The sequence below is a fragment of the Erinaceus europaeus genome, chromosome 17, assembly GCF_950295315.1.
Source record: "Erinaceus europaeus chromosome 17, mEriEur2.1, whole genome shotgun sequence".
NCBI classification, from domain to species: Eukaryota; Metazoa; Chordata; class Mammalia; order Eulipotyphla; family Erinaceidae; genus Erinaceus; species Erinaceus europaeus.
Window position 1 is genome coordinate 54,986,715 of NC_080178.1, and position 16,875 is coordinate 55,003,589.

A 16,875-nucleotide genomic window follows, 5' to 3' on the forward strand; every position below is an offset into this window, starting at 1 on the left:
CCTGGAGAGCGCTTTCGGGCTAGAGTGAAACCTGCTTTTCAACAGTGCTGTTTTTATCCCTGGCCAGACAAGGGGAAACTCAATCTCTGTAGGAAAGAATCTCTCTCTCTCTCTCTCTCTCCTCTCTCTCTCTCTCTCTCTCTCTCTCTCTCTCTCTCTCTCTCTCTCTCTTTTTCTCTGTGATAGTGACCCTCAGAGGAAAAAAGGTGCACCACCTAAAATAAACAAAGACCCTAGAGTTTCTCACAGGGTCAATGGGAGATTCAGTGGCACTCTCAGGTTGCCACTGCTCAGTCCCTGCACTGTCCCTGTGTGTCCTGAGGTTCCTCCACACAGAGAAGACAGATGTGCCAGGACAGGGAGGGGCTGTGGAGGGGAGGAGGTGGGAAGACAGGATTCTGGAGAGATGAGTATAAACAGCTGGAGTTGATCTGGGTCCTAAGTGCAGGGCCCCAGAGAACCGGAATATCCAAGCCAGGATGAAAGAGTGGCCTTGCTTTGTCACAGAATCCAATCATGCTTAGTAAAGGAACCCATTTCTGAGTCCCATGAAAATCCACATTGTCCTTTCTTCTTTCACATGCCCCTTCTTTCCATAGTGTTATTTATGTATGTATGTATTTATTATTTATTAGAGAGAGACAAAGAGAAATTGAGAGTGAAGGGGGAGATAGACACCTGCAGCACTGCTTCATCACTTATGAAGCGTCCCCCCCAAAAGTGGGTACTGAGAGCTTGAAACCAAGTCCTTGTGTATCTTAACATGTGTACTCAATTGTGAGTGCACCACCACCTGCCCCTTCTTTCTTTTGTCACCAGGATTATTTGCTTGGGCTTGATGCCTGCACTGCTTCACCATTCCCATGGGGGTCCATTTTGGCATCTCCCGCCCAGTCTGCCCTCTCACGGAGCCCTGTTCTCTGGGAACTCAAGGAGGCTCAAGGAGGTCCCTGTTAGGGATGCTAGATGGCCCCAGTCTCAGACCTTCCTAGGGGACATGGAGATAGAGTGACGAGCAGCACTCAGTTTGTAGCTCCATCGATGAGCTTCCCTCTGCCCTATGGGGGTCCATTTTGGAATGATCACCCCAAATCTGTGTTACCACCTACAGGGCAGGTACTGAAACTCCCACTCAAAGGTTAAGGTCATCCGATGGATGGTTTGCAGTTAACAGAAACCAACGTTTGGGTTTGATCAAACCCTGGTTTCAAAGCCAGCTCTGACCCTCAGTTCCTGTGAGACCTAGACCAATAATGGGACCCCTATTTTCTATACTGCCAAAATAGCAAAACAAACAAGTAGGCAAGCAAACCAAGAAAATATGGCTTCTGGCCTTAAGGCATTTAGGGCAAGGTTACAAAATGCCCTAAAGAGTGTCAGAATTCAGGGAGGGCCATTCTCTTCTTGGCTCTCTTGTGTTTGTGCATGAGCTATTTTGGCATTTGCAATCTGTCTCTGCGCACTATCTACATCACTTACTTGAAATAAAGTTTGCACATCTGACCTACGGAGTCTTACAAAGTCTTGCAAAGCATTAGCTGTGAATAGAGCCATGACCCCTGGAGGAAATGGCCTTACTGCCCCCACCCCCCAGGACCAGCCTACCTACAACAAATATGGTGACCACAGAGGGAGCCATGAGCCAAGGACAAAAGAACCCAGGGCCCAGCCTCCTCTGTCCAGGGCTGTCTGTTCTACAGGCCCCCACAACAGGGCTGGGAAAATGAGTGAGTGACTGGGGTGGGGGGCACACTAGCCACAGGAGGGAAAATTTCCAGCTTCTCCCTCCCCAGGGGATGATCCCAAATGTGTGAGGTGATGCCTAAATGAACTTCACAGACGCTTCTGCTAAACACCCCAGCTCAGCAAGGGCAACCCAGTGAAATCACAGTGGCAAACAACTGCCCCAAACTGCAACCCTATTCATCTGGCTTCCCTACTGGAACATCCCAAGGCACAAAAATCTCATGCCTGGGCCAGAAGTCAACCGCAGATTGTACCTGGGACTCAGCGGTAGCCTTGTCACTTACCCACTGCCTGTGCATCCCAGAGTCCACTAGCTCTCTCTGCTCCTCGGTGTGTCCATCTGCAAGATAAGAAGACAGGCACAGTTACGCCTGGGCACCACTGAGCTAGGGCACCTGAGGCCACACACCTGCCATGGGCTGCCTGCCACTCAAAGCCTGAGTGATTGGGGACAGGCTGCCACCCAGGCCACAAGGGGACCAGCAAATGGTCAGATGGCATGTGACCATGAACATCCAGCCTAAGGGCAGAAAGTGATGGTGACAGGTTGTTGAGGCTCTCCTGCACATTTTTTTCACAGACACCAAAACTCAGAGGGTCCTCAATATACCAGGGCAAACGAGAGAACAGCAGGATCTCAGCAAGCTCACGTCCATCATTTGGGTCATTATTCCCACTTTCCTGTCCTAGACATTTCACAGCACTGCCACTAGCCATGCTCGTCCCTCCCATGGCCTGTGTAACTACTCCCCACTCCCCTGTATTCCTGCACCTTCCATCAGCTTCTCCCACACAGCCCAGAGCTGAGGGAAGGTCCCTGGGGTCCACCAGGGTCTTCAGACAGGAGTGTGTGTGTGTGTGTGTGTGTGTGTGTGTGTGTGTGTGTGTGTGTGGTCATTAAGGGAGCCCTTGGCTGTCCTTCCCAGGTCCAGGTCAGTTCCTGCCTCTGCAAGGTGACAGGCCAAAAGACCTACTTTTTCTCACAAAGGAGAAGAGAAGGAAATGGATACACTTAAACCCCTGCTCTATGTCAGCTACTGAGCTGACCTCTCCCTTTTTTTTAGTATTCTTAAAAATTATCTTTATTTATTGATTTGATAGAGACAGCCAGAAATTGAGAGGGAAGGAGGTGAGAGAGAGAGAGAGAGAGAGAGAGAGAGAGACCTCCAGCACTGCTTCACCCCTTGTGTAGCTTTCCCCCTGCAAGTGGGGACCAGAGGCTCAAACTCAGGTTCTTGAGCACTGTAACATGTGCGCTCAACCAGGTGCGCCACCACCTAGACTCTGACCTCTACTATTTAAAAGTATTTAATCAATTAATTTATTGGATAGAGATAGAAAGAAATGGAGAGAGAGGGGAGAGAAAGGAAGAGAGAAAGGGAGACCTGGTTCATCACTTTGGAAGCTTCCCTGTGCCACTGCTGACCAGGGGCTTGAACCCGGACCTTTGACCATGGTAACAGGTGTGCTCAACCAGGTGCAACACCTGCCAGCCCCAAAGCTGATCTCAATTGTTATTATCTGTCCCTCAGAAGTTGTGTTATTGTTATTTTTATTTTTGTCACTAGCATAATCATTGGGATTTGGTGCCTGCACACCTTCACTACCCTCCAGTGACCATCTCTTTCTTTTATACAAAGGATAACAGAAAGGGGGTCGGGTGGTAGCACAGCGAGTTAAGCACACATGGAGCCAAGCACAAGCACCAGTGTAAGGATCTTGGTTCAAACCCCTGGCTCCCCACCTGCAGGGGGATCGCTTCACAAGAAGTAAAGCAGGTCTGCAGGTGTCTGTCTTTCTCTCCCCCTCTCTGTCTTCCCCTCCTCTCTCCATTTCTCTATGCCCTATCCAATAACAATGACATCAATAACAACAACAATAATAACCACAAGAACAATAAAACAACAAGGGCAAAGAAGGGGGAAAATAGCCTCCAGGAGCAGTGGATTCATAGCGCAGGCACCAAGCCCCAGCGATAACCCTGGAGGCAAAAAACAAAAAGGATAAAAGAGACAGTGAAAGAGAGACACAGATAAATAAGAGACACAGCAGCACCCCACCACCACTCATGAAGCTTTTCCCCTGCAGGCACTCCCATGTGATAGCACGTTTTGAACCTAGGTCCTTGTGCATGGCAATGTGTGCACTTTACTGGGTGGGCGGGCCACTGGCCCTACCCTGGAGTGGGAGAGAAATATAACTCTGAGAGTTCTCAGCACCATAAACCAGACCCAGGAAGATAGGTCACTCGGGCATCTCTTCCCAGATTTGCTGATAGGATTGTCTTTTCTAGAGCCATCAGTTTCCATTCCCTGTCACCTAGTGTTAAATTAACAAGTATGAACTTATTTATTTTGTTTTATTTTATTTTATTTTATTGCCACCAGGGTTATTGCTGGGCTTGCACCAGGGTTATTGCACTGGGTGACTGCACTGACTCGACAGCTTGCAGCAGTCCAATATCCCCCTTCTTTCTTTTTTCTTTTTGATAGAGACAGAGAGAAACTGAAAGCAACGGGGGAAATAAGGAGTCAGAAAGAGAGATACTTGCAGCACTGCTTCCCAGCTGGTGAAACTTCCCTGCTGCAGGTGAGAACTGGGGGCTTTCAAGCCTGCACATGGCAACGTGTGTGCTCAACAGGGTGCACGACTGCCTGGCCCCTTGGCACATTTTATGACCACAAGTCAGACTGGAAATCCCTCAGAACTGGCTCTGGCTAGCTTTTCTTTATTCACAGAGAGACAAGAGGGATGGAGAGACACCAAAAGCATTCACTTCTTATGAGCTTAGACTACAACACTGTACAGAAATAGGGACACAAGCCTGCCCCTGCCTGCCCCTCTGCATCTAATGACTTCCCTGATGCCCCCTCCCTCCAATCCCACTTAGAAATATTCACTACCCCTCCCTGGAATCCCTTACTGTAACTGTAACTTTTAATTCTCTCTTTTAATTTTTCTATTTACCCAGATGCATTAAATGCAATAAAGACACATTTTATTCTCAACTGTTTTTTTTTGCATAAATACCTCCACAGTCATCTCCTTACACACACATCCACATACTCTGCAAAATGGGCTTGTACTATGCACACTATGGTTATTTTTTAAAAGTTTAGACATGTGCCTAATTAGCCCCCTGCTAATAGACATATAGGTTGTTTCTGACTTTTGTGAAAATACTCTAATATGTTTGCCTGATAATATACTTTGAATATATTACTAAAGTTTTTTTTTAAAGTCTATAGCTCTCCACACAAAGACATCCTTATTTCATTTGTCCCCTGTGACTTCACACTTTTGTGATCCCTCTGTTTCTAGTGGACTTTTATCCTTTCAATTTCAGGGAGAGACATGGAGAAAGGGGAAGTGAAAGAGAAGAAATACCACAAGGCCACACCAACACTCATAGAATATCCCTGGCACAGAGCATGTGTGGTGCTGGGTCATGTCTGGGTTCCTTGAGCATGGCCAAGTGTGCACTACCAGGTGACCCTCCTGGCCCCAAGACCATCACTGTTTTCAATCACTCCTTCAGCAGTATCTTGGTAGGACAAGTCCTCATGTCCTCACCAGTGTTTGGCATTAGCATGCTTCATTCTCTTGGCTTCTGTGCTAGGTCCATGACACCTAGCTACTTTCATCCGTGTGTTTAGAGAATCAACTGAAGGCCATTTTCTGTGTTTCTTGGTCACCTGTGGGTCACTTCCCACATCTGGCTGCTCCCCACATCATTCCTATTTCAACTTGGCCATTTGTCTTTACTACTAGTTTGTGCATTCATCTAGAATGTTCCATCACAGTCAATGACAGTGCTGTCTACTCTCTGCCTCACTGGAAACCAGAAGCCCTGCCCTATCCTCTGCCCTGCACATCTCTCTCCACAGGCAGCCAGTCTCTAAGAAGTCCCAGATGCAGCTCATGCTCCCTCCTTCCAGCACTACTTGTCCTACCCAGACAACCCTACCCCTACCTGAACCTCCAAAGCGCCCACGTGGACACCACAAATGCTGGAAGAACTCATTTCTTCCACTTTATTAGCAATTTAATATTGATATACAAAACAACAAGATAACAGGGTTACAACTCCACACCATTCCCACCACCGGAATTCTGAATCCCCAGTCCCTCCAGTGGGAGCTACAGCAGCTCTCCTAAGGTTACAGATATGGGTTAACTACTATTTCTACAACTATCTGTCTATATTTGTATATATTTACCCCTTATTTTCTACGGTCTCATCTCTTCTTTTCCAAGTCACACATACACCTATTACTACATCCAATGTCCCTCCCTGTTTCCTCTTCTCTCTGTGTCCTGATGGAGTTGCAGCTTAGAGCCCACTGGTCATCCTCCGGTTATCATTTCTTCCCCACTGGGCATATGGACCAAAATTGTTTTTGGGGTGCAGAAGGTGGGAGTTCTGGCTTCTGTAATTGCTTCTCCACTGGACATGGACATTGGGAAGTTGATCCAAAGCCCCAACTTGTTTCTTTTTCTCCTTCTCTTTCTCCTTCTCGTTCTTCTTCTTCTTCTTTTTTTTTTTTTTTTTTTTTTACCAGAGCACTGCTCAGTTCTGGCTTATGGTGGTATGGGGCACTTAGAACCTCAGGCATAAGGGCCTCTTTGCATAACCACTTTTTAATTTTTTATTTATAAAAAAGGAAACACTGGAAGGGTACAACTCCACACAATTCTCACCACCAGATACCCATATCCCATCCCCTCCCTTGATAGCTTTCCTATTCTTTAACCCTCTGGGAGTATGGATCCAAGGTCATTGTAGGATGCAGAAGGTGGAAGGTCTGGCATCTGTAATTGCTTCCCCACTCTTCCACTTTTATAAATAAAATTTGTGGAGGCCAGGTGGTGGCACACCCAGTTAAGCACACATAGTACTATGTGCAAAGACCCTCACAAGGATCTGGGTTATAGTCCCTGGCTCCCCACCTGCAGGGGGGTCACATCACAAGTGGTGAAGCAGGTTTGCAAGTGTCTTTCTATTCCTCTCTCTATTTCCCCCTTCTCCTCATCCAACTTCTCTCTGTCCTATGGAAAAAATGGCTGCCAGGAGCTGTCGATTTATAGTGCTGGCAACAAGCCCCAGTAATAGCCCTGGAGGCAGAACAGAAAGAAAGAAAACTCATTGGCCACCAATTTCATTCACTATGAAGCATCCTTCCTTGTATTTTTTATTACTAGTGATCTAGCAACATTTAAAGATGTAAGTGGTGTCATTTCACACTTGCATATGTGTGAAAGCTGTACCTTCCATCAAAGTTCTGGGCCCCCCTCTGCCCTCAATAACCACCGTTCTCACAAAGTCTAGGAGACAATTCAGTTGCTATTTGACCCTATATCATTCAAGACAATATGGATGGAACTGAAGGTGATTTTTGCTAAGTGAAATAAGCCGAGAGAAGAAAGATGACTAACTATGGGATGATTTCCCTAGGCTGTGGGATAAAGATAACTAAAGTGAATGGCCTTAATTTCTTTCTCCTATTAAAAAAAAAATCAAGTAACCTAGTTATTCTAAGCACCAAGCAATCTGTTCTAGGTGCATATACCACAGATACTATAAATACAGGCGATGCATAACATAAATCAGACATGAATTAGTACTGTCTCACACAGAGAGCAAAGGAGGTGGAGGAAGAGGCCAATTTTCAAGGACAGAGCCACTGAGGGACACCACCCCTCTCTGTAAGTCCATAATGCAAAACCTGACCACCAACTATGAGCAGAATGTGAGAGCAGAAGCATTTAAGGGCAGGGCCTGTGCTTTGTGCTTTGCTGTGGCCTCCCCCTCCCTTATTTTGCCCACCCTCAAAACACTCCCCCGTACAGGGAATAGGTTTCACCTCAGATGCAGCTATCAGCTGCTGTAGCATGCTGAGGGATTCCTTTTCACCAGCTCAGGTTACTGACACCAGAGGTAGGAATGGGAGGTGTTTGGAAGACTGAGGCCCTCACTAAAGCTAAGATGCTCCAGAAGAGAGTGACAGCCTGTCTCCAGGTTGAGTATCAGCTGGAGGGACAAGGCCAGACCAGCAGGAAGAGCCTTCCTGACCATTTGAAGCCTCTTTCCTGGATACACACCTCGGAGCAGCTCCCCTGGGCACACCCCTCTGCCTGGACTTTCCTGCTTCATCTCAAGATCTAGGATGAAGCAAATGGAATACCCAGCGGGCATCTGCAAAGCCATGGACCTTTGTGAAAAGGGCCTTACGAAGCACTGATTCTGAAACTGGTCTGATGCTGACACCTGGCTTCATTACATTGGAGCTGAGTGACCTCCGCTTTTATGGGAAATGCAGAGACAGTAACAACGCCTGCATGTGGAGTCACTGCAGTGTCCTTGTGCCTATCATCCAATAATATTTGACTGCTACTGTTATGAGTGATTATCACTAATGTGTCCTGTGGGATAATCACTGTCCCACATGCCTTATAGAGTCCCACATGCCTTATAGAGTCCCACATGCCTTAAGTCCCTCCACACTCATCAACAATTCTGTGATGCAGACCTGGCCACTTTGCACATGTACAGAGGGGAACAGATAGGAACCATGACCCCGAGAGTGTAGTGGCCCAAAGTCACACAGGAAGTGGCAGAGCCAGGAAGTCAAGCCCTTGGCAGACTGAGCCAGAAGTTAAGCTGTAATACCTGGAAGTTAAGCCAGAAATTAAGCTGGATACCAGGTGCAAGGGGTTATTTCTTAGCCATTAACAGGGCCTAATCCTGAGTACCTGCCAGCTCATCTGAGCCCCCAGGTGTGGGGGGACAGGAGAGGGCTAGGCTGTCAGGCTGTGTCAGAGAACTAACCAAGTTCACTCAAGTTCAGAGGAGTTGCCTAGGGAAAAAGAGGGTCTGGGCAGGAACCTGGACCAGAGGGGGGCTCAGGACTATGTGAGGGGTTCACAGATGGTGGGGGATAGAGAACAGGCCAAGGCCCAAGCCAACTCCCAGCTTACCATGCTTGCTGGAGGGTGCTGTGCCCACAGACCCTACCTGCCAGGAGACCCCACTCAGCACAGAAGGGTCACTATAGACATGGGAGGTGTGTCTCCTTTTTGGAAGTTTCTGTTGACCTTGGTCACCAGGCCCCAGGGACCTGGGGATTTAGCAAGGCCCCCTGAACTTTATTATTATTATTACTATTATTATTATTATATTTATTAGATAGAGATAGCCAGAAATCAAGAGGGATGGGGGAAATAGAGAAGGAGAGAGACAGAGACACCTGCAACACTGCTTCACCACTCGAAAAGCTTTCCCTCTGCAGGTGGAGACCAGGGGCTTGAACCTGGGTCCTCACACATTGTGACACATGAACTCAACCAGGTGTGCTACCACTCGCCTCCCCCTCAACTCTTGGCTGCTCCCTGCTCTGGCCCCCTCCCCACACTCCACAGATGTGATGGCACTCCTTGGAAACAAGCCTCTTGATGTAGGCTGACCTGGATGGACTAGAATTTCCAGCATCCCTGCACTTTTTCTGTGGATTTAGTCCTCAAAACAAGCCCCCCTTTAGCTTTTTTTTCTTCTCCTGGGGTTTCAGAATCAAATATTGTGTCCTTTATTTCCCCATCTCTGGGTTTGATTTCCCTGCTTGTATGAGTCAAGGATAGAAGGAAGCCACTTGAGGTGGGAATGGGGGAGTGTTTTTGAAGACCTGCTGTGTCTCTCCCCTGGTGACCCAACTGTTCTTCCAGCCAGGGACACTCTCACAGAAGGCTGCTGTCCAAATACGATTTTCTTGTGTGGTGTGAAGAGTGACAGGATGCCTTTACCTCTGGCGGCTCCTATTTGCTGCTTCCTGGAATGTCCCTCCATCTGGAGTGTCTTTTTCCATCTAGAGACCCAAGGAAGCTGACAGAAGGACACAGTGACATTCATCATCTCTGTGAGACCTTTGGCCCTGGAACCAAAGTGACCCTAAGGTGTGGCGGACTGAGATGGAAAGTCCAAGGAGCATCTACGGTGTCATAGGGCACTCTCCCCTTCCACTCGCCTGACCCTAGAACCCTGCTAGAAAGTCTCTGGACAATTTGAAAGGACCAAACAGCTAACTCCCACCCCTGCTCCCCCAAATGCATACCAGCTCCACACTTACCCGTTTACCCTACAACTTCTAGGGCCACCTCTGAGGGTCATGGCCAGGCCCGTGTCCCTGTCCTGCCTCTGATGTACATGACATGAAGAAAGTCAAAAGACTTCTCTGAGCCCTAGTTTTCTCCTCTACAGATGGAACAGCCTAGTCCTAATCTCCTCACAGGAGCCTGCTGTAATGCCTCAGGGACCAGAGGCTGGGGTGGGGGGTTACATATCTTGAAGCTGGCAGACCTCCACTAGGGGACCCTAACCCCAAACAATCCTTTCCTTCCTAAGTGCTCAGCCCGACGTGGCACCCTGAGCCAGTCTTCCAGCAGGGCACAGAGCTGCTCACCCAGCCCCTAGGGCTCCAGCGAAATCATGTGTGTGGACCTGGGCTCAGCTTTATTGTTATTTTTAGTGCAATTCTGGGGAATGAGTCCTGAGCCTTCTGTGTGCACAATACCCCCTGAGCACCTCCCCAAGCCAATATTTCATTCTTTTCTAAAAAAAAAAATTATGGCTATTTGTTTATTTTATTTGGAAGGACAAAGATAAATTGAGAGAGGAAGGGGAGGGAGAAAAGGAAAATAAAAGACACTTGTAGACCAGCTTTACCACTCTTGAAGTGTCCTTGCAGGTAGGGGGACTGGGAGCATGAACCTGGTCCTTGTGAACTGTAACATGTGTAGTCAACTAAATGTGCCACTGTCCATCCTCCTTGGTATTTGGTATTTTTAGGGAGAAGGGGAAGAGACAGAGGGGGTGAGGGAAAGATATCGCAGTGCCACCCCACTATCCCTGGAGCTCCCCCATGGCATACCCATGGGGTTCTGGGGCTTGAACCCAAGGCCTTATGTACAACCAGGTGAGCTGCTGACTTGAGGCTCCCTGCCTCAGGACCTTTGCATAGGCTGACCTCATTTGCAACATTTCTCAACCCATCCCCATTCACCTTCTGTGTTTGAGCTTTGAGTGGCTCTTCTGGTTAGCAGGTTCAGCCTCCTGCCTCTCCTTCAACCTCTGCTTTGTTTGTGGGCCAGCTGCTCACTGGCTGCTTTCTTGAATTGAAGCCCCAAAGGTCAAAGCTGAGGTGGCTCCATAGATCTTCGGCATCGGCCACTTAGCTCACCTCTCTCCCTCTGTTTAAAGGTGCAGTTCCGTAAAGAGGCAGTATGAATTTGGAGAGAACTTGAACTGCTACTAAATAAAAAGAAAGGTAGGAGACAAGGTCCCTGAAGAAACCACTGAGCAGAGACAAGCAGGGAGGACTGAGAGAGCATTGACTTCACAGGACAGGCAGCCCTGGCCAGCTGGGAACCGTTCCCAGAGGAACTGCACAGTTCCAGTCTCTCCTGTTCCTGTCAAGCTGTGTGCCCTCAGTGGGACCCCTGCCCTCTCTGAAGCTTCTGTACTTCCCTGCAAGACAAGTGCCCCTGCCCTCTGAATCAAGAATCCCTATAGAACTGCAGGAACAAAGGCCAAGGACACCTAGGTACCAGAGGCCCAGAGAGCCCCCTAATGCTTAACTTCAAGACACATTCTTCATCTGGGGACTCTGCCTAGTCTCCTAACATTACTTGCCCTCTTCTGTTTGTTTTCTCTCCTTAAACAGGGCCAAGTAATGAATCCAGGCTCTCCTGTGTGAGTGATACCTTAGGACAGAGACATAACAGAAGTGCTCCCTCCACCACTCAAGGAGCTTCCCCAGTGCTGCCCTTGGTGCTCTCATGTGGTACTGGGGCTGGAACTTAGGGCCTAGTGCACAACATAGCATGCATGTGGCCAGATCAGATCTCCCTGTTCTCTTCACTATCAACTGCTCAGCTCTGGCTGAAGGTGGTGCTGGGGCTGGAAGCTGAACTCTCAAGAGCCACAGGTACAAAAGCCCTTTGCATAAATAACCATTATGCTGCCCCCCTGGCCCTTCCACATCTCCTCCTGCCCCAAGAACCTGCTTGCCTCCATGATTTAGAGCTTCCCAGATCATCTCCATCTGCAGGTTTGAAAAGGCTGAGGGTCCTGGGGTGGGAAAGCTGACACCTCCTTCTTCCTACCTCACCCCAGCTTCTTCCACCACTGTGGTCTGGGCTGATCTCTGCTGAAACTGGCTACCAGTCCTCCCAGCTGTAAGAAGCCCTGGAATCACATGGGGTGCCCTGCAGGTGTGAGAGACAGCTAGGTGCAGACAGGCTGGAGATCAGCTGAACTGCTGGGTGAAGGGCCCCCACCTGATACTCAAGGTCCTGAACTCCCCACAGTCCAAGCTGCCAAGGGATCATTGGGGACAGGAATCAGCCTTTTATTCTCACAAATCCCCCAGGCAGTTTCTAGAAGCTTCTAGACCCTTTCTTAGGAACCATTTCCAAATGCACACAATGGAATCTGTATAACTACACTGAAAGCCAACTCCATTAAAATAGTTATCAGATTGTTCAAGTGATAAATGTGTGGGGCGGTGATATTTTTATTTCTGCTTAAAGTCAAGATTTCTAACGAGATCTGGCAGCAGGTCTAATAACGCTCATCCCTTTGAAGCAGGAATGAGTGTAAATGATATTTTGAGAAATCTCCAACAACGGTAATAGAATATGAAAATATCTGATTTCTCTTGGTGACAAAGGCCCAGAGACTTCTAACACTATTGTGGTTTATTGTCTGGATTTACAAAGGGAGAAAGTTCCTTACCTCCTTCATACCTCATTAAAACAGATATGAAAACAAACCTTTTATAGAAGATATCCTTCACTACTTAGGGTGGTGACCTGACTTTACTAAAAAGGAAAAGGGGGATCCCCCAAATGGGTAGAGATTCACACAGAGCTACACAGATTGTCAGAGTTAAAAACCAGGACAACTACTCGATGGTGTCACTCATGTATGCAATAGAAAGAACAGAAACATGTGAACTCACTTTTTAAAAAGTCAAGGTGTTGTTAAGATTTTGAAAATTATGGTGGTTATACCTGGGAATGAGTAGGGGTAGGGCACAGAACTGTGATGGCGAATGTGGTATGGAACTATTCTTCTGTGATCTTATGATCCAATATTAAATCATTAATAAAAAGATGGCAGGAATATCACTCTAAGGCTACCCTTGTCAGATAAAGTAAGGACTACAAAAGCTTCTTCACAGACTGGGTGCCGGTAGCCAACCCCCTCCCATCTCCCATCCTCCCGTATCGCCAAACTCAGTGGCCAGTTACCTAACTCAAGTTGGACATGCTAAGATTGACCCAGTCTGGAAAAGAGAAATTTCCCATGAGTGGTCATCCCACTTCCGGTTATCTTGTCCATCTCCAAAACTCTCTCCCTTTACACTGTCTGAACTGGAAGACGCTTTGAAGAGGGTTAAACTGGGAACGGCTGCTGGCTATGATAACATCACCCCAGAACTCATTTTTAACCTGGGTCCCGCGGCAAAGAAGTGGCTCGCTTCATTCCTGTCCCACATCTTGGAATCTGAGTCTATGCCCAAAGTTTGGCGTCGTGCGAAGATTATAGCGGTTTTGAAACCAAAGAAAGACCCAACACTGGCCGCCAGCTATAGACCAATTTCTCTCCTCTCCATGTGTTACAAACTCCTTGAGAGGCTGCTTCTGTCACGTATTTCTCCTCTTACAGAGAAATTCCTATCACCCGCCCAAGCTGGTTTCCGCCCAGGAAGATCTACCTGCGAACAAGCCCTGGCCCTCTCAACTTACATTGAAAATGGATTCCAGAAGAATTTAAAGATGGGTGCTGTCTTTGTTGATCTCACAGCAGCCTATGACACGGTCTGGCACCGTGGTCTCCTAGTCAAGATCTCAAGATGCCTGCCTCCATGGGTGGCCAACACTGTATCGTTTCTTCTCCAAAACAGAAGATTCCGGGTGCATCTGGGTCACAAGTCTAGCAGATGGAGACCTGTCTCAAGTGGCCTCCCCCAGGGCTCTGTTCTGGTTCCTATGCTATTTAATATTTACATCAATGACCTCCCAGAAACTTCTTCAAGGAAGTTCATCTACGCCGATGACATCTGCTGTGCAACTCAGGCATCCAAGTTCGACATCCTCGAGGAAACACTCACGAAAGACATGTCTCTGATATCTGATTACTGTAAAAAATGGCGACTAATCCCTAGCACTGCAAAAACGGTATCATCTGTTTTCCATCTACACCATGCCTCGGCCTCGCGTGAGCTTAATGTGCAGCTTGGCGGTACGAGAATCCGGCATGAAGCCCAGCCAGTCTATCTTGACGTTACTCTCGATCGCACTCTGTCATTTCACAAACATCTCATAAAAACTGCAGCAAAGGTGGGCGCGAGGAATAACATCATTGCAAGACTGGTCAGCTCCTCATGGGGCACAAGCGCTTCCACACTACGATCATCATCTCTGGCATTATGCTATTCCACTGCAGAATACTGTGCCCCAGTATGGTTCCGTAGCCCCCACGTCCACTTGGTCGATTCCAAATTATATTCCTCCATGAGGATAATTTCTGGAACCATCCATTCCACCCCGGTTCCATGGCTGCCAGTTCTTAGCAACATCGCCCCGCCAGATATTCGTCGGGATGCGGCATCATCTAAGTTCATTTCCCACATCTACGCTCGACCAGACCTGCCAATATACGCGGATATCTTCGCCCACCCTGTCCAACGCTTGACGTCTCGTCACCCAATCTGGTCCCCTATGCCTGCACTGAACTTCTCTGTTCCAGTCTCTTGGAAACAGAGTTGGCAGTCAGCTGAGGTAAAGAACAAACACCTCATCACAGACCCCTGCAAGTGTCAACCCGGTTTTGACCTAGCATGTTATGATTGGGCCCTCCTCAATCGCTATAGAACAGGCCATGGCCGGTGCGCCGCTATGTTCCATCGCTGGGGAGCCAGAGATCACCCGAACTGCCCCTGTGGCTCCAGACAGACTATGACCCACATAGTCAATGACTGCCACCTCTCCAGATTCAAAGGAGGTCTCGAAACTTTACATCAGGCTCAACCTGACGCTGTTGACTGGCTACGGAAGAAGGGCAAACGCTAGAAGAAGAAGAAGAAGAAGAAGAAGGACTACAAAAGCTCAATAAGGGCAGGAGATCAGCATACTTCAATAATGGCTCTCTTGGTAATCTGGGGCCCTAGTCAGGAAATCCTGGGGTTCCCACATATATACGATAGGCCTAGACCTCTAACAGATCCTGTTTTTGACCATCTCTGCTCATCTCCATCAGGAACAGCAATATGGACTCATTTGTGGGCCTCTCTAGGATCTTGCCCTAAATGTGGAACATTAATGGTAAGAACAGCCCCACTCTCCAAAGGAAGACTAGATCAAAATACTCTGCCACTCCAGGAAGACTGGTCCTGAAATGAGTGCAGCCTAGAATGTTCCTACCTAGCTATTACCACGGAATGCGAGCTCAGACCTACAGGGACACAGAGTTTGCAAAAGTTCCTGTGTTTAATATGGGTTCCAGATCAGATCAATGGGATTTACAGTTAATGGTATTTATATATTCTTCTCATATTTGGGAACTACTCTCTTCCCTGATCCAGCTTTCTAGTCCTATTTCCAACTCTGACACCATCTCCTCAGACAATACCTTTAGCTCATCAGCATGTTAGTTGTCAGGCTCAGGCAAAAATTAGGAAAGTCATAGGCTCCTGGGAATATACCTAAAATAGACCTACTAGCTTTTCCCAAAATGGAGACCCCCCAAATCTCATCTGCTATCTTCTTATCTGTAGGTTACTGATTACTAAACAATTTTTTTCTTTATGTCTTAATGCTTTTCAGCCACCAAGTTGCAGTTGCTACTATGATGCCAGACTGACCTCACTGGGCAAACAATCTTACCATTGTGTCCTGGAACCCCCACTAGGGAAAGATAGAAACAGTCTGGGAGTATGGACCAACTTGCCAACACTCATGTCTATTGGAGAAAGAATTACCGAACCAGACCTTCCACCTTCTGCATCCTAATGATCATGGGTCCATATTCTCAAGGGAGAAAAAATAGGAAAGCTTCCAATGGAGGGAATTGGATGTGGAACTCTGGTGGTGGGAACTGTGTGGAATTGTTCCACTCTTATCCTACCATTCTGTCAATCATTATTAAATCAAAAAGAAGTTAAAACAAACAAAAAAGATGGCAGGGTGGCAGACTGCCATCACTGAGTTGTGTAGGAGCTGATGAGGGCAAGTGTCCCTGGTAGGCGGACAGAAATGAGACAGATAAGTATGTCCCATGCAGCCTGGAGGGTCCCTACCCCACACCTGTCCTGGAGGTCAGGTGGCAGCCAGGTGCATGTTCCTGTGGGGGGGGGGGGCGCGGCAGAGGCCTGAACAGAAAGCTGGCCCCAAAGCACTCCCACTGATGGGCCTTCTATTTTATTAATCATCCTGGATCACAGTGAATCAAGATAAGCAGGTGCTTTTCTGAGTGTAGACAGCACAACAGTTGCAGACACATGGATGGGGGGTGGGGGACAAGGAGACAGAGGCCCAGATCAACTTCATACCTACTCATGGGCCCATGTCACAGCCTGGTAGCATCTCTAGGCACTTGAGCTGAAAGGTAGGGAAGCAGGTCCCAGGACAGGGAAGAGAAGGGTCTGGACAACACTCCCTGTGTGGTGCCTCTGGAGGCTCAGAGCCTCAGTCTCCTCATCTGGAAACTCTAAGGAACTGAACACAGTACCACAGTACCAGGGTGGGTCCTACCCCAGTCCCCCATGGCTGCTGCCCACTTCTACACTCAATGGCCTGTCTCTCCCCAGCACCCAGCAAAGATCTTTGCAGCCACTAGTAAGGGATCAGTGAGCAATGTACCCACTTCTGCTTCCTGGCAGGCTGCCCGCCAGCATGGTGAGACTCAGGATGGGCAGAGCACCTGGCAGAGCAGCTCAGCCCTGCCCATTTGGCTGTAAGTTCATTCTTTAATGGGATACTACCTTGCTCTGAATGGGATGTGATCCCTAGGCCCTCTGCACACACAGTCTTTCTGCTGGGACCAGCAAGCCTACACTAGGGGCTGTGTGCCTG

The 16,875-nt window shown here is 48.1% G+C and overlaps 1 protein-coding gene across 11 annotated transcripts in view; it reads right to left on the reverse strand.

Annotated features, from left to right (window-relative positions):
- The window catches only part of TENM4 (teneurin transmembrane protein 4), a 545,270-nt gene that overhangs the window by 416,386 nt on the left and 112,009 nt on the right, over positions 1–16,875 (reverse strand). For all 11 annotated transcript variants that reach the window (XM_060176742.1, XM_060176743.1, XM_060176746.1 and 8 more), the window contains exon 2: positions 2,031–2,086. The gene's annotated coding sequence lies outside the window, so the exon portion shown is untranslated. The remainder of the gene's footprint in view (positions 1–2,030; positions 2,087–16,875) is intronic.